This window comes from Pantherophis guttatus, chromosome 2, assembly GCF_059756535.1.
Source record: "Pantherophis guttatus breed Tessera chromosome 2, ASM5975653v1, whole genome shotgun sequence".
Lineage (NCBI taxonomy): Eukaryota > Metazoa > Chordata > Lepidosauria > Squamata > Colubridae > Pantherophis > Pantherophis guttatus.
This window is the reverse complement of record NC_142064.1, coordinates 167,958,353-167,979,511: the sequence shown is the minus strand read 5'-3', so window position 1 is coordinate 167,979,511 and position 21,159 is coordinate 167,958,353. Positions and strand designations below refer to the sequence as shown.

Below are 21,159 nucleotides of genomic sequence, written 5' to 3'. Positions count from 1 at the left end.
CTTCCCCCGCCCCGGCGTTATTCTTACCTTTTATTTGTCCCTGTCCCCAATCTATTTGCTGCCTCCCGAGTCTCAGCTGATCAGCTAGAAGGAAAAAACTTGTTTAAACTCTTGCCACAGGGCTTCAAAGGGCCGCCCTACAGCTGATCAGTGTTAAAAGGCAGTGTGGTGGGAGACCAGTGTGCTCGAAAAACAAATGGGTAGACCGGTGCCTCCAAAAACAAATGGGTAGACCGGTGCCTCCAAAAACAAATGAGTAGACCGGTGCCTCCAAAAACAAATGGGTAGACCGCAGCGCTCCAAAAACAAATGGGTAGACAGTACAGCTCTGCAAGCAGTTAAAAGCCTGGTAGACCAGTACCTCTGCTAAATCCTAAAGAATTGTCACATGACCATCAAACCATGCCCACAAAATAAGCCATGCCCACCGAACCGGTGGTAAAAAATTTTAGAACCCACCCCTGGTTTATAGTGAATCCTCTCACTGACAATATGGTGTCTTGTCAGCATAATACGAATAGCTTGCTGAATGCTTTGAGATGCTGCATAGCTGATGCATATTCCACCCATCCTCCTAATAAATAGGCCTCTTCTTTGTGTCAATGTTGCTGAAGCACAAGAATTTACAAATGATTATCAAGTCAGAACTCAGCACATGATGGCACCTCCCTAAAACAGGAGGGAGAACATGGCAACATTTTCCCACCATGGCTCTATGGCAGTTTAGGAGGAGAAATTAGGATACTCAGATGAGACTATTTAAATCTTGGGTTGGGGGCTAAAATAGAGTCACTTCTATACCAGCAGAAGATAATGTTGGAAAGTTACTGTTGTATATTGCAAATGAAACCTGGCTTTGAGTCTTTCTAGAAGGATGAAGCAGAGGATGACACGTGAGAGAGGTGAATCATTCACAGCTTAGCAATGATTTGCTATTACAGCAGGACATATTATTTCATTGATTTATATTTCAATTAACATTAAAGCAGACACACAGTCCCCCATGCTCATGTGTATTATACAATGCCATTTAAATGAAAAATGCTGTTATAGCATATTACACCACATTGCATGAATACTAATTTGAAAAATTAATGATACTGGGCAAAATCATTCCCCGTCATTAAGTCTGTTGCTAAATTGATGGTTGATGCCTACTGGAACGTCTTTTTCCCTCATTTGTTTGTTCAAAACGGTTTTAAAACCAGACACTGCTCTTTTGAAAGTCTTCTGGGACACTGTGTTTCAGATTATGGCCAGACTCAACCCTTCCACCAAATGCTGCTCTTGGGCCCAACAGGAAAGGAAGGATATAATAAGCTTCCTATGTGAGTTGAGATTTGGCCCAAATAATAATCAACTCTGTGGGTTTGGTATGTTTAGTGTCTTTTTTGCATCCAAATTCAAAATCAAACCTTAGATTTGCTACCAACACTGCTGTTGATTCTTAGCTTCTATCTACCTACAGCCCAGTGGTGGGTTGCTTCCAGTTCAGTCCGGTTCTATAGAACCAGTAGTAAAACCAACGGGAGGCTCCGCCCGTCTGCCATGATGTCATCATGGCTCATCTGCGCATGCACAGAAGCTTCTGCACATGTGCAGAACCGCACACTCTCCCACTGCGAACTGATAGTAAAGGTAAGTAGAACCCACCTCTGCTACAGCCTGTGATGAATTTTCTGGATTGTATCTAATGTTAATGTTCATTTCAAATGATAGGGTATTAGCCAGGACTTATCTTTACTGTTTACAGCAGGAGTGCGTGTGCGCTTCTGCGCATGTGCAAAAGCTTCTGCGCATGTACAGATGAGCCATGATGACATCGTGGCAGGTGGGCGGAGCCTCCCGCCGGTTTTATTATTGGTTCTATAGAACCAGACAGAATTGGGACCACTGGTATTAGCATGATCTCATGTGATCTGATACAAAATTCTCTGGCTCCTCAAATATCATAAAAATTGGAATTTTCTGTAATTACAGAAAATGTGAACGATTATATGTATCCCGCACAAAACATATACTTAGCTCGCTAGAGCCTCGATGATTTAGCTGTATTACTGCAAATGAAATGAACATCAAGAGCTTGTATCAAGAGTTTGTATAGTGAAACTGGAGTACAGAACTCATACTCCAAGCATGCATTATTAATATACAGAAAAATACTACCGTATGTGCATTTATTTAGAAACAAGGCCCATTACATATAGTGAGTCTTACTTCAGAGTAAGTTTGCATAGTATGCCAGTTTCAATTAGCCCTATTAAGCATATTTTGGAACTGCTAGCTGGCAGGAACTACAACAAGATTTAAACTCACAAAAGAAAAAGGTGTAGGGATTTTTTTTAAAAAAAATGCATTATAGTGAATGGTTTCATTTAAAGTACCTGACTTCAATACAGAGAGTTTCCCCTGAGGTTGAAGTAGGCAACTTGTAGCCCCCCAGAAGTTTTGGATTACAAATCCCACACACTCTATTCATTGGCCTTGCTAGCTGGGATTCCGTAAATTGTAATCTGAATCATCAGGAGGGCAACAGGTTGCAGATCCTTTTCCTGGAATATGTCGCTGAGAGTTTCTGACATAAATCTCACCTTTGGGATCACGGATGGAAGGTTTCAAATGCAGTACAAATGGCCAAGTCCCTGAAGAATCACTGAAACGGGTATAGTTGGCTGAAGTGTACCCTTGGCTCACACTATTAATCAAATTACACTTCCTGGGAGGTCACACACAGATATAAATGAGCTGTTCTTATTCATATGAAATCTCACAGGAGAGTTTTGTTTCAATTCCCAAACACCAGAACTTCTGATCTCCCCATTTGCAAACAACCACACCTTAGCCTGTGTGGGGTAAAATCTGTAAACAAACTGCAGCCTCTTCTATCAATATTTAGTGTATATTTAACACACTTAGTTCTTGGCATTATTAACATAGAAAATTAGATGGGAGAAAAGTGCTTCTTTGCAAAGGATTTACTGGAATCACTTGTGCATGAACTCCTTCATGTAATAGTAATAAATCATGAGTGATGCCTGGAATGCTTTCCAATAAATCATTTAAGGACAACCCAACTTTCTTGGTGACATTGTAGGTCCCCATTGACTTGTTCTTTCCCATGGTGCAGTACAAGAGGGGAATCCTTAACTATAGCAAGAGGATCTGATGGGGCTTATTATCCACTTAGCTATGTGGTAGAGAAACCCACCGTATGCTTCTTCTGCACGCACAGAGATGTTTCCTTTGCTGCTCTGGCTAGCAAACCACATTGCTACAACTCATCTACTATTCCTTCTCCAGGTTTTGAAGGCTCATAGCAAGATGCCTTTAGAATAGGTAATGGGGATCAAGCATCTCCTATCCCTGCCCTTCCTCATTGGCTATCACTGAGATATTGTGTGACATTATTATTGAATGCCATGTTGCCATTAGGACATACTGTGTTCAAGATGATGGAATTTGGAATGGTACTGCTTCAAAATGATCCTGTTGTTGAATGCTTCTCACTGGAATATGAGAAAGCTTCAGCAAAATTCACTGATTGTGTGATAGTTCTATTACATTTCAAATCAACATTACATTACATTACATTACATTACATTACATTACATTACATTACATTACATTACATTACATTACATTACATTACATGGATATGCATTCAAATATGATACATCAGCACTACTCATGAAATTTAGACAGCCTGTGATGGTGCCACCTTATCTTGTACAATGCTTACAAAGGTTAAAAATGTTCCAGTTCTTCTTTGACTCTGCCTTAGAAGCTTTCATTTATTTAGATAAAGAATGCAAAGGAAGCATAATTCCTTCTCAGTGAGATGTTCCACTGGAATTGTTTGAAATAGCACCGATAAAATGTCATCCAGGCAGCTACAGACGTAAAATGGTATATAGATACTTGAAGGACAAACTTACATATATGCATAGTTATGGATATCTAATAGCCATACTCATAGTATTTCTAATCCCAGTACATCATTACATTAAAATATTAATTTTATTACATAGAGTAGTTGAATCAGTGTTGTGAGATATTGGCCAGAAATGCTCCAGGATGGAAGAATAATATTATATTGGCATTTCCTTCTATTGCACCAACAATTGATTAAATTTAGGATAGATTACAAGCATATCCAATACTCCTTCCCTTCCCTCCTCTTCCCTCCTCTTCCCTTCCCTTCCCTTCCCTTCCCGCCCCTCCCCTCCCCTCCCCTCCCCTCTCCTTCCTTTCCTTTCCTTCCCCTCCCCTTCCTTCCTCTCCCCTTCCCTTTTCTTTCCTCCTGCACTGATATTTTTGATAATGAAAAAAAATTGTGACAGGGTCAGAGGCAAACTCAATTTTTTATTCCTACCAACAGCTATTCAGACTCCTGCTATCTTTGTGGACTTTTTCCCCCATTCATTCCTCCAAGATCAGTTTAGAGAGGATACCCAATGCAGCCTTGCAGCTATGCTGGATCCTCTGAAAGCTGCAAAAAGGTATGAGTCTTTCCATGGTTAATTGAATGATGAATATTTCTGAATTGCACTCTGCTCTACTTTGGTTTCAGCATTTTCTCAAAGTGCCTGACAGGTTAAGCAACATTCACTTGTCTGGAAGTAAAGCAAGTCAGGTTTCAGCTGCTGGATTAAACCCAATCAACAGATTGAAGTTGTGGAAGAAAATGAAGAGCAGCCACAGAGCATACACATATTAGATTACTTACTCGACTTAGTTCAGACATTTAGAGCAACATGAGCAGCGTTCCACTTTGTACCGCTATGCAGTTAATCCAGTAATATATCAGAGTTGAATACAAGCACAGGTCAAATGGCAAAGCAGGAGGCACTTGGAAAAAATGCATTTTCCCCTCCCCTAAATTTTACTTTCTCTGATTCCATTCAAATTGGCTGAAAGAATAATGAAAGTGGCAGACCATCAATCGCTTTTAATTTGTATTCTTACACTGCATTTTAGGGTTTTGTTTCTGCCTTGCCTATCTTTTTAAAAAGCAACATGCCGCTGTTGGTGGTTGTTGCAAACTCCAGATAAACCTTTCCCTTCCCCCCCCCCCCATTTATTATACTCTGAAAAAAAATGGCTTGGGGTGAGGAGAGATGGAGAGAAGGAATTGTATTCTTGATTATGATACAGGTCAACATCTTATAGTGAGTTTGTTCCTCAGTTTAAATCGTACTTGAGGTTCTGGTTGTAGGAGCTCTGAGATTCAATAAACACCCTAGTACAGTGATAGCAATAGCAATAGCACTTAGACTTATATACCGCTTCATAATGCTTTTACAGCCCTCTCTAAGCGGTTTACAGAGTCAGCATATTGCCCCCAACAATCTGGGTTCTCATTTTACTCACCTCGGAAGGATGGAAGGCTGAGTCAATCTTGAGCCAGTGAGATTCGATCTGCTGAAGTGCAGCTAGCAGTCAGCTGAAGTAGCCTGCAGTGCTACACTTTAACCACTGTGCCACCTCGGCTCATATTGGTGATGGCTAACCTTTTCAGGACTGAGTGCCCAAAGTGTGCAAATGCGTATGGGAATGCGCACCCATGACTGAAACTCCCCCCCATGCATGTGCATGCACCCCCTCCCCGCACACACCCCACCCCCTGCATGCATGGCAGAGACATGACGACCAGCTGGCTGGCAGGAGGTGCACATGCATGTGCGGTGGAGCTGACCTGGGGTGATGGCTCGCGTGCCCACAGAGAGGGTGCTGTGTGCCACCTGTGGCACATGTGCCATACGTTCGCCATCACAGCCCTGGAAGATCTCTATGGAGATTCTCAGTCATCTGGGTCATGGTTGTCCCAATGTTGCATTTTCAAAAAGCAAATGGACTTTGTTTTTCCTTGAAGACATTTTGCTTCTCTTTCACTCCTCCACTTTTTCCTTTTGAAAAAATACCTTTGGGACAGGGGTGAAATACTCCCGGTTTGGACCGGATCGCCCGATCTGGTAGCGATGGAGGCGGGTGGTTCGGAGAACCGGTAGCAAAAATCCCTGCCCCCCCCCAATTGCCCAGCTGAGCCATGCAATCATCCAGAGGGTTTTTTTTTTTTAAAGCATTTTTTCTACAACCTCTTTGGTCGAAAAAAATGCTTTTAAAAGTAAAAAAAAAAAGCCTCTGATGATTGCATGGCTCAACTGGGATCATCAGAGGCTTTTCAAAGCATTTTTTCTACAACCTCTTCGGCCGAAGAGGTTATAGAAAAAATGTTTTTAAAAGGAAAAAAAGCCTCTGCCAATCAGGCAACTCAGCTGGGATCGTCAGAGGCTTTTAAAAGCATTTTTTCTACAACCTCTTCAGCTGAAGAGGTTGTAGAAAAAATGGTTTTAAAAGTAAAAAAAAAAAAAAGTTGGCCACACCCACTCAGTCATATTACCCCCACCACCAAGCCACGCCCACAGAACCGGTAGTAACAAATTTTACATTTCACCACTGCTTTGGGACCCCAATAGATTCAATAAGCCTGAAGCCTGACTACTCCTAAACTCAAATATCTATTTCTGGAGTGGGATGGTGAAATTTTCATGGCTCCACAAATGTCTCTTGCCAGTAATAAGCTTCTTGGAGGTTTCCTTCATTAAGCCTCCCCGACTTGCCACAAGTCATTAGCAAACATTGCCTAAGTTTGCTTAGCGTTCTTCAACAGATAATGATGAGAAATCTGGAGAGGCCAAGTCTGATACCCAGAAAAGCTGCCAAGGAAAACATTGTCAGGGATGATGTCCTGACAATGCAAAGTAGTCTCCGCCATAAAATAAACAATGGTAGAGATTAACAGGAGAGGGTGCTTGGAGCCACCACATTTCTCAAATAGATACACAGTAAACACAACCCCCTCTAAAACAGGATCCACAAATAAATATAAATCTTCTAAAGGCAATCTGTCACCGAACACAGTCAGTTCACAAACAGGGCATTTTCACAGAGGATGCTAAAAGTACAGTAGGCAATTCTTATGCTAGTCTTCGTAGCCAAGTAGTTAGAATTCGTACATGGGGTATCTCAGAGATGCGGAACTAGCGATTCTTCCTGATTTACTGCACTATCAGGACAACTAATCAGAAAAGGAAACTGTAAATTTGTGGAGCCTTCTGATCAAAAAATCTTTCCGCTAAAAAAATAATAATCAGTAAATGGTGGTGGTGGTGGTTTTTTAATTTGATGAGCAATGCTGAGAAGAGCCATGTTGTTTTGTTACATTTTACCAAACAATTTTTCTGTCTCCATCCTGCCCTTGCATTATAAAAAACTTGCCTTGTCTATTCTTGCTCTAATGTATCTTTATTCACTTCTTCCTGATTGCTGTTCTTGCCTTGGACATTTATGCATTGAATGTCTTTTGTTTGTTTCTTCTGTCATGGTTTGTAAAAGCTTTCCCAGTGTCCCTTAGTGACAAATCCTTCAAAGGCCTCTACAATTCTACATCTCCATGGCTATTGTTACCATGTTATAATACGTTGTCACAGATTTGTTTCTGGATAGTACAGACACAAGCAGGGAGGCGAGCAGAAAAAGAAATATTTATTCTTAAAAATAGTCTTAAGTTTTTCCTATTCCTAAATTTATTTTATTCCAATTTCCTAATCCCCAGGTTTGTTTCTATTATCTTTTTTTTTTTTTTTTACTTATTCACAATACGTAAGAAGCTTTTCCTATGCTTAAATGTCTGTGGAAATTCTTAGTCATCCAAGTCATAGTTGTCTCAAAAGACCTTTTTCAAAAGGCAACAAGACTGTTTTTTTTTGTTTGAGGAAAAACAAAACATTTTGTTCCTCATCCAAGAAACTTCATTAGTTTTAGAATGCAACCAGTTATCCGTGAAGCAAAGTGTCATTGTGTCAGCAAAATTGGTGATTGTCTGATTTGGAATATCACGCACAGAAATGACTACTTTGCCTAAAAATGTTCAAGGCTATCATGCTTTGTGCTTCAACAATTGGTTTATAACTTTCTTCAGTTGGTAGAGTTTGGTAGTTGAATGTTCTTCCTCACTGTTTGCCTATAAGGGATTGGGGCTGGTCTCAAGAGAAAGAAAGATTGTGATTGTGATGTGCAGAGAGAGGTATAGGGCAGTGATGGCTAACCTTTTCGGCGCCAAGTGCCGAAAACGTGCACGCACACACACATAATGCAATGTGTGCGCGACCCTCCCGTGTGCCCCGCCCCTGCACATGCACATGCACGTGTGACCCCCTGACTGCGTCCCACCCACCGGCTGGTGGGATGCATGCATGGATACGCGGTGGAGCTGAGGTGAGGAACGGTTCACGTGCCTGCAGAGAGGGCTCTGGGTGCCACCTGTGGCATACGTGCCATAGGTTCGCCAGCACGGGTACAGGGGAAGACAAGGGGTAGGCTACTCTCAGGAAAGGTGATTAGAAATGTGAGCTTAATCTCCACCTTCCAGCCCCATTGCCTCATTTTAGTGCATAGGCTGCCAAGTCTTCATGACTCCAACTGAACTCATATAGAAAGTCACAAGTGGTGGGTTTCAAAAATTTTTACTACTGGTTCTGGGCGTGGCTTGGTGGGTGTGGCATGTCATGGCATGTCATGGCATGGTGGATGTGGCTTGGTGGGTGTGGCGTGGGAAGGATACTGTAAAATCTCCATTCCCTCCACACTCCAGGGGAAGGTTACTGCAAAAATCCCCATTTCCTCCCAATCAGCTGGGACTTGGGAGGTAGAGAATAGATGGGGGTGGAGCCAGTCAGAATTTTTACTACCGGTTCTCTGAACTACTCAAAATTTCCACTACCGGTTCTCCAGAACTGGTCAGAACCTGCTGAAACCCACCTCTGGAGGTCACTCATTATATCTTTTTAACTTGAAAAGCTGAGATATAATCTAAAGATAAGAGATACTAATATTAACTCCTTGTCATGGTCAGAATGCTCTCTTTTTACAGGTAGTCCTTAATTTATGTCCCTTTGCTTAACAGGAGCCCTGGTAGCACAGCAGATTAAAGCACTGTTATTAACATCAGCTGCCTGCAATTACTGCAAGTTCAAATCTCACCAGGCTCAAGATTGACTCAGCCTTCCATCCTTTCTAAGATAGATAAAATGAGGACCCAGATTGTGGGGGCAATAAGATGACTTTGTACAAAATATACAAAAGTATGAAGGCTATTGCTTAACACATTGTAAGCCGCCCTGAGTCTCCGGAGAAGGGCGGCATATAAATAAATAAATAAATAAATCCAGTAGTTTAAAGTTATGATCATCGTCAAAAAAGTGACTTACAACCTGTACTTGCCCTTATAACCATCATCCCAACACTGCAGTCACTTTATTGCAATTTGCAACCTTTTTTGCTAATTTTGGGCAAAAAAAATAGCAAAAAAATGCCCATTGGGGAAACTGGATTCCTTTACCAACCACATGATTTGCAGTTTAATGACTGCTGTAAAAATTGTCATACAATCAGATCTGACTCAGTTTGCAACCACAACAACTTATGATTGAAATTCCAGTCCCAGTTATGGTTGTAAGTCAAGGACTACCTGTATTCTCTTTTTTCTTAACCTTTCTTTCTGAGTTTAGGATTGCTTTTTCTTTTAATATTGTTAGTAAAATTTTCAGTAAAAACTATTCAAAAAGAAGAAAGAAAGAAAGAAAGAAAGAAAGAAAGAAAGAAAGAAAGAAAGAAAGAAAGAAAGAAAGAAAGAAAGAAAAAGAAAGAAAGAAGAAAGAAAGAAAGAAAGAAAGAAAGAAAGAAAGAAAGAAAGAAAGAAAGAAAGAAAGAAAGAAAGAAAGAAAGAAAGAAGAATGAAACCAATGTAAAACTAGGTACCCTATTAAAGATTAAAATTATGAAGGTAGAAACTGAAGAATAATGGATCTAATGCCTTTAGTTGGTTAGATTATCCCGAGAATATACAAATCACTCAGAATCTCAAGAGTATGTACAACGTTCAAATACTCTACAAAAATATTATAATTCTTTCCTCCTTACCTTTAAGGCATGTACATATTTGGATTCTGATCCTGATTAACAGGATGATATGTAGACAGGTTCTTTAAAGACTAGTTTTTCTCTTCTTCCTGTAAGGGCAGGTGTGGAAGGAAAGAAACAAGGTTTGTCCTGCTTCTCTCTTTTCTATGTTGGTCAGGCCAACCACGCATGTGTCAAATACCAAGATGCTTGATATGAGCTATCATATATTATTTTCAGTGATGCATGAAGGATACACACTGCACTGTTTATTTCATTTGGGCTGTTTGTTTGTATCCAGATGTCTCAAGTAAGCACTCGTTTCCAAATCCCAAAGTGTCAAAAAGAGAACTGAGGTTTTTGAAAAGGTCACTTTTTAAAAACTCAAATAATTAAAGCCTTCCCTTCTTCGAGGTATGGCAGATGGTTAAAATTATCTAGGCAACTTCCGAACTGTAAACATTTGATTTAAAAATGGAGACACAGTTTCTGAGTATAAAGAAAGAAAGAGAGAGAAAGAGAGAGGGAGTCCAAGACGAAGTAGAGATCCCAGCAAAGAGAGTGCTGGGAATGTCAAACATGCTTGACCTCCCAATCAGCAAACAAGCATATTATAAACAACATGTCTAATCGGAGCAGCTCTCAAGGGAACAGGAGCCCTTGTATTTGTTTAACATCAGGCAAATGGGTTGCACTCTGAATTGTTTGGTAATCCAATGTTATTAAATGCTGGAGGGCTTTATTAATATTGAACTATAGCATACCTCAGAACTGTAATGCCTTTACAGGTAGCAACTTCCCTTTCCTGGTGCAAGAAAAGGCACTGCAAGTGACGAACAAAGCTATCAAGTAATGTTTGCTACAAATGTTAAACACACCATACCAGGTCACAGAATTCTCACCAGGAGTTCCTTGACTGATGGTAAATTCAACAAAGGAAGCCATGTAAAGAGATACAGGTAGCCCTCAATTTACGACCACAATGGAGCCCCACATTTCTGTTGCTCAGTGAGGCAGTTGTTAAATGAATTTTGTCCCATTTTACGACCTTTCTTGCCACAGTTGTTAAGTGAATCACTGCAGCTGTTAAGGTATGTTATACATGGTTGTGAAGTGAATCTGGCTTCCTCATTGCCATGCTTGTCAGAAGATTGCACATGATCCTGAGACACTGCAACCATGATAAACATGAACCAGTTGTCAAGCATCCAAATTTTGATCACATGCCCATGGGAATGCTGCAATGGCCATAAGTGTGAAAAACAGCCACAAGTCACTTTTTTCAGTGACGTAACTTTGAACAGTTGCTAAATGAACTGTTATAAGTCAAGGACCAGGAGTGGGATTCACCCGGGACGTAGCAGTTCAGGCAAACTGGTAGTTGTGACCTGCGGGTGAGCCACCTGCCCCGTGTTTTGCTGTCCTATTTAGCTGTGTTTTTTAAGCCACACGCATGCGCACACGCTCATATTTTCGGTGCTGGGGTGAACCGATTGTTAAATTATGTGAAACCTACCTCTCTCAACTACCAAAATCAGTTTCAGGTTCTAAATCTCCCAAAGAAATGCTTAAAACACCCAATTGTGGGTTCCAGTTTAGCAAGAAATATATCTAGGGTCTTTCACCACTGCTGAGTTAAAGTGCTAGAACCCGTCCTTGGCCTGACAGAAAGCTATGAATTTGCTGCACCCATTTGTCGATTGCCACTGGGTGTGTTCTGACTCCCTGCCAAATGGTGCTGCCCTGATTATGCTGGTGCACCCTGTAAGAGACAAAACAATTGCTGCCCTCTTCTTCACCGTGCCATTCACTGACAGGAAAAGAATTGGTCAATCACAGTGCAGCAAGCGAACTGAGTGGATCTGGCTGCAGGACCCTGTCAATCATTGCTATGATCTTTCCTCCTCTTGCATTCAGTTATGTTGGAACCCAATCCGAATAAAGTTAAAAACAAAGAAATTGGAGTCATGAAGGAAACTGAATCACAAGCAAGATTTTTCTTTAGAATTTCTCTTTCCTGCCTTTACTTTCTTTATATTTGTAATAAATGCCAATTAATTCTCCATCCTCTGTATGTGGAGCATGGGAGGGACTGGTCCTGTGATTCCTCTGTTAAACTGTTTCGGCATTCTCCCAAATCAGTAAAGGACAATACCGTATAGAATTGTCAGCTGTGTATTCTACTGTACCTCTTGTTGATTGTTTTATTTTCCAGAAGACTGAAGAAGTGAGAAGGGGATTGACTCTCCTTAAGTTTTCAAGTTCAATTCATCTGAAAAGTCTTTGAGAGAAGCTGCTTGTGATACCCCACTTTTTTGAAGTGAACAGCTTTTTTGATGGTTTTACAGATGTTTTAAAAACCAAACTCATGATTGTTCACCAACTTTATGTGTTATTAGCTGTTCTGGTTTTTGGTTGTATGGCATGGTGTTACTTCATTATATTATATTTCTGTATCTTGATATCAGCCTCTGTGAGTCTTGAAGATTCAAAATACTAATTCTATAAATATATAAATCTTGATCCTAACCAATAGGAATTGTGGTTGAAAAAGTATAAAAATAATGGGAACTTTGGAAGGAATTAATTAGATTATCTTGAGGTTTAAGATGCTACAGAAAATGAAACTGGGACGTAGCTGTACATGCACTGATTTGTGGACAACCAATTTCAACTAGTTTAGAAATAACCAGAACTGTTAGAAAGGTATTAGTATTATGGACAGAAATCTTCTGGTCAAAGAAAACTCAGTAGGATTCAGTATTTCTCAGAAAAAAAAATACTAGATGCAAAATCAAATGAGAAAAAATAAGGGGGACAGCTAAGGAAATCACTGTGGATTCATAGAAAGCTAAAAGTACAAAGGGACATTTATGAGCCACGGTGGCACAGTGGTTAGAGTGCAGTACTGCAGGCTACTTCTGCTGACTGCCAGCTGACTGCAATTTGGCAGTTCAAATCTCACCAGGTTCAAAGTTGACTCAGCCTTCCATCCTTCCGAGGTCAGTAAAATGAGGAATCAAATTGTTGGGGGCAATATGCTGACTCTGTAAACTGCTTGGAGAGAGCTGCAAAGCGCTGTAAAGTGGTATATAAGTCTAAGTGATATTGCTATTGCTATTGCTATAGGGGATATAACCCGAATATAATCACCAAAGTGTAGGAATATATGCAGAAAGAGATTCAGAAAGGCTTAAACAGGAACTTAAGCTTTCAAGGAAAGTAAAAAAGGTTGACTCTGTCAAGGGAAAAAGGAAGGAAGAGGAAGAGCTGTTGGGAAAAATGTTGAGATAGTAAAAGGTTAAGGAAAGAAAGCAGGACTCCGGAAATTATACCTTGCCTTGGTCTTCTCCCCAAATGGGAAACCTGCTTGATGAATCTTAATAATGAATGATATCACTTGCTGTAATCTATTTCCTAGCACTGCTGTTAAGATCTTTGTTATCAACATTAGACAACAAGACTGGATGAAAATTTGCACACAGAGTGTAAAGAATTCTCTGATAAATTGAAAGACAAAAAGGACAAGTATAAAAAGTGGAAAGAGGGGCACAGAACTAAGGCAGAATATCAACAAATAGCCTGAGCCTACAAAGATGAAGTGAGGAAAGCTAAGGCTCACAATGAACAAAGGCTTGCGACAAAAGTAAAAAATAACCAAAAAAAAAGTTTTTTCCAACATGTTAAAAACAAGAAAAAGGTCAAGGAAACAATTGGTCTATTACTGGAAGAAAGTGGCAAGAAGGTGACAAGCAACAGGGAGAAAGCAGAACTACTTAACTCATTTTTTGCATCTGTCTTTACACAAAAGGAAAAAAAAACAGTCCAACCTATCAAAAACAGCACCACAAAAAACAGATTAGGAACACAAGTTAAAATAGGGAAGAAAATGGTAAGTGAGCACCTGGATGAGTTCAAATCACCAGGACCAGATGGATTACACCCCAAGGTTCTAAAGGAATTGGCAGACGAGATCTCAGAACCACTGAACTATATCTTTCAAAGATCCTGGAGCACTGGGGAAATGCCAGAAGACTGGAAAAGAGCTAATGTAGTTCCCATCTTCAAAAATGGGGGAAAAAATAGATCCAGGAAATTACAGTCCTATCAGCCTGACCTCAATCCCAGGGAAGATTCTGGAAAAGATAATCAAGCAATGAATCAGCAAACACCTACAAGCAACAAAATAATAACCAAAAGCCAACATGGGTTGGTCAAAAACAGATAATGCCAGACTAATCTTATTGCATTCTTTGACAAAGTGGCAAAATTAGTGGACCAGAGGAATGCTGTCAATATAATTTACTTGGACTTCAGTAACGTATTGATAAAGTAGACCATAACCTACTACTAGATAAAATAGAAAAATGTGGGTTAGACAGCATCACTACCAGATGGATTCGTAATTGGCAGACCAACTGAACTCAACGTGTAGTCCTCAATGGAACTGCATCTACATGGAGGGAAGTATGCAGTGGGGTACCCCAAGGCTCTGTTTTAGGCCCAGTGCTCTTCAACATCTTCATCAATGATTTGAAAGAGGGGATAGTTGGGGAACTCATCAAATTTGCAGATGACACCAAGCTAGCAGGAATAGCCAACACTCCGGAAGATAGGCTTAAGATACAGAAGGATCGTGACAGACTTGAACATTGGGTGCTATCTAACAAAATGAAATTCAATGGTGAAAAAAATAACCTTCTATATTTAGGGAAGAAAAACAAAATGCACAAGTACAGTATATGTGGTACCTTGCTCAATAGTAGTAACTGTGAGAAAGATCTTGGAGTCCTAGTGGACAACCATTTAAATATGAGCCAGCAAAGTGCAGCAGCTGCCAAAAAAGCCAACACAGTTCTAGGCTGCATAAATAGTGGGATAGAATCAAGATTATGTGAAGTGTTAATACACTTTATAATGCCTTGGTAAGGCCACACTTGGAATACTGCATTCAGTTTTGGTATTATGATATAAAAAAGATGTGGAGACTCTAGAAAGAGTGCAGAGAAGAGCAACAAAGATGATTAGGGGACTGGAGGCCAAAACATATGAAGAACAGTTGCAGAAACTGAGTATGTGTAGTTTAATGAAAAGAAGGACTATGGGAGACATGATAGCAGTGTTCCAATATCTCAAGGGCTCAAAGAAGAGGGAGTCAAACTATTCTCCAAAGCACCAGAGGGCAGGACAAGAAGCAATGGGTGGAAACTAATCAAGGAGAGAAGCAACCTAGAACTAAGGGGAAATTTCCTGACAGTTAGAACAATTAATCAGTGGAACAACTTGCCTCCAGAAGTTGTGAATGCTCCAACACTGGAAGTTTTTAAGAAGATGTTGGATAACCAGTTGTCTGAAGTGGTGTAGGGTTTTCTGCCTGGGCAGGGGGTTGGACTAGAAGACCTCCAAGGTCCCTTCCAACTCTATTATTATGTATTCTGTAATTTTTACCTGCTTTTGATACAACCTTGATTGAATGCTGCAAATAAAATTCCCTTATCCAGTGTTTCATTATACAATTGGCAAAGCTTTGGCACCAAAAGTTCTATGAGTGTATTATACCACTATATACCACTACGCTATACTACAGGGAATCCATCCAATCCTGGAGTTTTACCATTTATCATTTTTCAAATTATTTGTTTTATCTCTATCTCACATACTGGAGCAAGTAAAAGTTGTTATCTAAATGTGGTAGGTTACTTTTATTTAGCAACCTTAGTAATTTATACATTTTCTGATTTGCTATATAATTCTGAATAAATTTTAAAAATTGCCTTTTTATGTCTATTGAACTTTTATATATTTCATCTCTTTCATCTCTGATAGTTGGAATCATGGCCTATTTTTCTTTGTTTCAAGCAATTAGTCGACATCTTCCCAAGACTTTCACTGTTTTCCCAGTATCTCCGTCATAAATATATAAGCATCAATTATATCTGCTGTGATACTATAGTATTTAGTTCAATTTTTTCTGTACTAGTCTGTACAGAGTAGATGGACATCTAGTCATTTGCACCCATAAATGTTTCAGTTCATCTTTCACATTATTTTCCCTTGTGTTTTTAATATGTTTCATATGATTCCATTAAAAATGTGAGCACTTGATATTTCTGGGTTCAAATTAAAGTATTGAAAGGTTTCTACCAAGGGTGAAATGCTCCCGGTTCAGACTGGATCACCTGATCTGGTAGTCATGGCAGCGGGTGGGTTGGAGAATCGGTAGCAAAAATCCCTGCCCCCCCCCTCCATGCCCAGCTGAGATGCACGATCAGGAGAGGCTTTTTTTTTTTTTTTTTTTACTTTTAAAAGCATTTTTTCTTCGGCTTTTAAAAAGCCTCTGATGATTGCACGGCTCAACTGGGATTGTCAGAGCCTTTTAAAAGCATTTTTTTTACAACCTCTTTGGCCGAAGAGGTTGTAGAAAAAATGCTTTTAAAAGGCTCTGACGATCCCAGATGAGTTGCCTGATTGTCAGAGGCTTTTTTTAAAAAAGCATTTTGCTTTTAAAAGAAAACAAAAGCCTCTGGCGATCAGGCAACTCAGCTGGGATCATCAGAGCCTTTTAAAAGCATTTTTCTTACAACCTCTTTGGCCAAAGAGGTTGTAGAAAAAATGCTTTTAAAAGTTTAAAAAAAATTGGCCATGCCCACCCAGTCACATTACCCCATCACCACCAAGCCACGCCCACAGAACCGGTAGTAATAAATTTTACATTTCACCACTGGTTTCTACCCAGATTTGTTATACAAATTCTTTCTTATTGAAAAAGGGAACATTTACATACTATTTTTTTCCATACTTTGACAGGTTTCTGAAACACATATTTCATAACTATAGTACAGTTATTCTCCATGAAAACCATGATCAAGAGGACCTTGCAAGTGTAGTCTTGTACCTATATGTGGTCCTATTTGTTATTATTGTTTAGTAGCATTAGTGTCTGTTCTGCTATTTTACCTTTCAGCATTCTTTAGTATACTATGATAGTCTTCTGGATTAGCATGTACTATAGAGAATGGCCACTTAGACACAATCCAGTCAAAAGTCTACAATTATCTTTGTGTTCCAAGGGTTGAACAGTCTGTAAAGGTCCTAGGGAAACTCCTAACCATCTCGTAGAAATCAAATAGGTCCAACAGACACCTGGGGACTCTCATGTATCTGTAAAAGTTAAAGGCACCAGTAAGCTCAATGTAAACCAGAGAGTGACCTGACCATGAAAATGAAGTTTTGCCCTACTTCACCTCCAGTGCAGTGGTGGGATTCAGCCAGTTCTCACCACTTCGGGAGAACCGGTTGTTAACTTTCTGAGCAGTTTGGTGAAGTGGTTGTTGGAAGAAATCATTAGGGCAGAGAACTGGTTGTTAAATTATTTGAATCCCACCACTGCTCCAGTGTAATGGGTAGCCATCTTTTAAGGGTAGAAAATAAAATCTATTGATAACAATATGTTCTTAAAATGTGCTAGGGTTGTTTTCCATTTTCTCTGGTATGCTGTTAGCCTAGCCAATCTCTAAAATGCAGAAAATTCTCACTTGTTTTTATGCAACACATATTAGCATGGCTATTTATCAAGAAATAGACCCAGGAAGAATGTTTTAGCTGAGGCAGAACACTTTGTCCCAGTAAACATCATAATTATGACAATTTTCCTCACTTCATGAGTAGAAAAGAAGCGGGAATTGATTAAACTATAACGCAAGTCACAAAGCAACACTGTGCATTCCAGCAAAGAGGAATTTGATGGTACGGCAGAATTCATGGAAATGCAAAGCAGATGGGTTTAAAATAGTATCTCCTTAAAATTGCAGAACACAGAAATGGAACAGGAAAACCACAATGAAAGATACAACCTGCTAACTGTCTGCATGCAAAGCACAGATACTTGGACTTGTGGGAAGGAAGAAACGTTAGCTTGTTGCCCTTCCTTAGCAGTGCAGAATTGTTTTTTAGAAGATGGGAAATTTCAGGTTGGAGAATGAAAGAAAACAGATGGAGTTCTTGATGCTCTCTGAGCTGGGTTGTTTGCTTGCAGACATTTCTTTACCCAACTAGTTAACATCATCAGTGTTAGAAGGCAGTGGGGTTGCTCTGTGTTTATGTACAGTAGTTTGCCCTGTCAGCGTTGGTGGGGATGTTGTTTTCTCCTTGATTAAGTGGTTGTTTACTGCTTCATTCTTTGTTTGAGTTGATAGTTCCTTGATCAGAGTTTAGTTTACTGCTTGATAGTTTGTCTGGTGTTAATTTTGGTGTTAAAAAGAATAGGGTTTGACCTCCAAACCAGAAATAGCTTCAGCATGTGCTGGATAAGTTTTCTTTTTCCCTTCCTTCTGGGCAACTGAAGAAAGCGCTTCTATGCTCAGTGACATATATACTGCTCAAAAAAATAAAGGGAACACGAGAAGAAGACATCCGAGATCTGAATGTATGGAATAGTCTTATTAAATACTTTGTTCTTTACATACAGTAGTTTATACACTGTTCAAACAACTAAAGGGTACACAAAACTACTGTATGTAACAAACAAAGTATTTAATAAGGCTATTTCATTCATTCAGATCTCGGATGTCTTCTGCTTGTGTTCCTTTATTTTTTTGAGCAGTGTATATTCTTTCCAGCACAACACTCCTTCATCAATTTGCTTAACTTTCCGCAGCTTGGACAATCTTTAGATTGCCATGATTTTGGAAGTTGAACTCCTGGAGGGCATGTAGGGTGGGGAACACTGACTTAGAGAGTTAATTCCCTAAGGAAGATTAGTTCTAAGCCTTTTTGACTGCCTTGTCATGTTTCTGACCAATCCAGAGAACAAAGAATGTATTGTTATAATTTAGAAATACCAACACCAGCAATTGGAATGCTTGGAAGATTGTGGAAAGCTTGTTATTATTACCACTCCCCAATCTTTTCTTCTTGCTGTCATTTGGGAGAACACTGCATTTGTAGGACAAATGAAGAAGCCAGCTGTGAAATATTTAGTCCTTTAGAAGATTCCACTTCCTTAGAACTGCACTTAAAGAAATATCCCACTTCCACCAGTTTGTACATACTAGCTGTTTGGGTTTTTTTTTTAATTTTTTTCTTACTTCTCTAAGCATACAGATATGATCTACAAATGTTTGCTAGTTTGTTTTCCTCAAATGTGATGCTTGTTAGCCCATCTGTCCATAATCCAGGGTGGAATAGCATCATTTAAATTAAATTAACAAAACAAAAACGATCTGAGTTGTTGTTTCACTAAATGTGACACAGAACCCTTCTCTTCTCCTTACTCAGGCTGATTCTGTTTATCTCCAGATCAACCAAAGGTTACACATGTTGCTTGAGATTCCTTATTTCCACAGCCAGGGAAACTCAGTAATTCACATGGTCTTCCAACAGATGTGTGGCATGCAGATATACTTGTGCAGTTCAGGCCTTGTTATTTTTGGAATAACTATTTACCTCTAATAAATAGGAGTTAATTTAATTCATACTCAAAATGCATGTTCATCCATAGTGAAAACTAACAAGAAATGACTGACCAAATATTACCTAGTTTCTGTTACAACAGATGCAAGCCAACAAAAGATCATGGATAAACAATTGGTAATTTTAGAATAAATAAAATGGTTTAGTGTACCTAATCCTAATACATGTGAACCAGCGCAGTAACTCTAAACATGGAGTGGGAAAATGTATAAAGTGGGTAGTGGCACAAAGAAAATCAACCATGAAGAAAAGAGGAAAGTCAGTTGCTGATGAACATAAATCTGCAAAGCAAACCTGAGAGACATAGAGCAGAAAAACAGAACAACAGAGCATGGCTAAGCTGTAATTACCTGTTGCGGAGTAGAGAAAAGTAAGTAGAGGGGCTCTTCTTAGCTCAGGGCTATTAAGTAGAAAGGACCCTGGTGGCACAGTGATTAAAGTGCAGTATTGCAGGCAAACTCTGCCCACAACCTGGAACTTGATCCTAATGGAACTCAAGGTTGACCCAACCTTCCATCCTCACGAGGTTGATAAAACGAGGATCCCGAATGTTGGGAACAATGTGCAAATAATGCTTCTACACTGTAAACTGCCCAGAGAGTGCTATAAAGCACTATGGAGCAGTATATAAGCCTACATATATGATGCAACTATTGCTATTGTAGCAACAATAGCCTTCAAAATCTTAGTTTCAGAACCAAAATTTATACAAGGCCAATTGCTTCAAACCTTTTCGATCCATTCCAAAGCAGTGTTATATGGAAAAGGTCCAGATAATAATGGAGTTCTGCTGGCCATGATAGCAAGACCCAATGGAGATTCTTGAGCCCCTAATCTAAAAGGTAAAAGTAGAAGGTGAAATGGTAATAGTAGGCAGCAATGTCTCAGCAATTATGAACAGTTTATTTTGTCTTTCTTCTTATCCACAGACACAAAAAGAGCTGACAGCTAAATAAGACCATATACAAAACTAGATCCTAGGCTTATATGGGGATGAAACATCTTCTCTATGTAACAGGGCAACCAGAAAATTCAGGAAAGAAAATAGAATTCTGGGCTTAGAAATAGGTTCCCTGATAAAATATGAGTCAGAAGAGAACTTTTTCTACAAGCATCCCAAATTAAGGAATTGAATAAACATTTGTTTTCTGTATCACAGGTAATATCACTGTTTTCTCACACAATAATCTATTTCTGATTTGTTTTATTTTATTAGAATCCACTAGGCAGAAACAGGAGTTATTGCTAAGCAATTGGGAGACAGAAGAACTTGCTGATTTTCTTCAAACTGCCTAACAAGATAACCAAAGCTCTATTGGTAAATTCCAGGCCATCTTTTACCCATTCTTGCATTATGTTTTCTGCGGCAGATGTTGATTAGAATGAAATGCAAGTCAACTATGTTCCCTTTCTAGCTATGGTCAGTTTAGAAGATATCAGCAACAGATGAAAGATATTGCAAAGAATAAATCCTAAACATCATTTCAGGGTTTTAAATAACAACAACAACAACAACAACAACAACAACAACAACAACAACAACAACAACATGCCAGATACACAGTTGTTGAAAACAGTAACATACAATTTATTGATATCTCTGTACCAGGAGACATCAGAGTTGAAGAAAAAGAACTGGAAAAAATCATGAAATATCACAACCTGGCAATCAAAATGACGTGATTATGGATGAAACATGTAACAGTGATACCCATTGTTATCCGGGCA

At 39.4% G+C, this 21,159-nt stretch overlaps 1 long non-coding RNA gene across 5 annotated transcripts in view; it reads right to left on the bottom strand.

Moving 5' to 3' along the window:
- Positions 1-10,092, bottom strand: part of LOC117660332 (uncharacterized) — a 65,065-nt gene extending 54,973 nt beyond the window's left edge. For all 5 annotated transcript variants that reach the window (XR_015732500.1, XR_004589613.3, XR_004589612.3 and 2 more), the window contains exon 1: positions 9,982-10,092. This is a non-coding gene — a long non-coding RNA (uncharacterized LOC117660332). The remainder of the gene's footprint in view (positions 1-9,981) is intronic.
- Between the last annotated feature and the right edge of the window lie 11,067 nt (positions 10,093-21,159).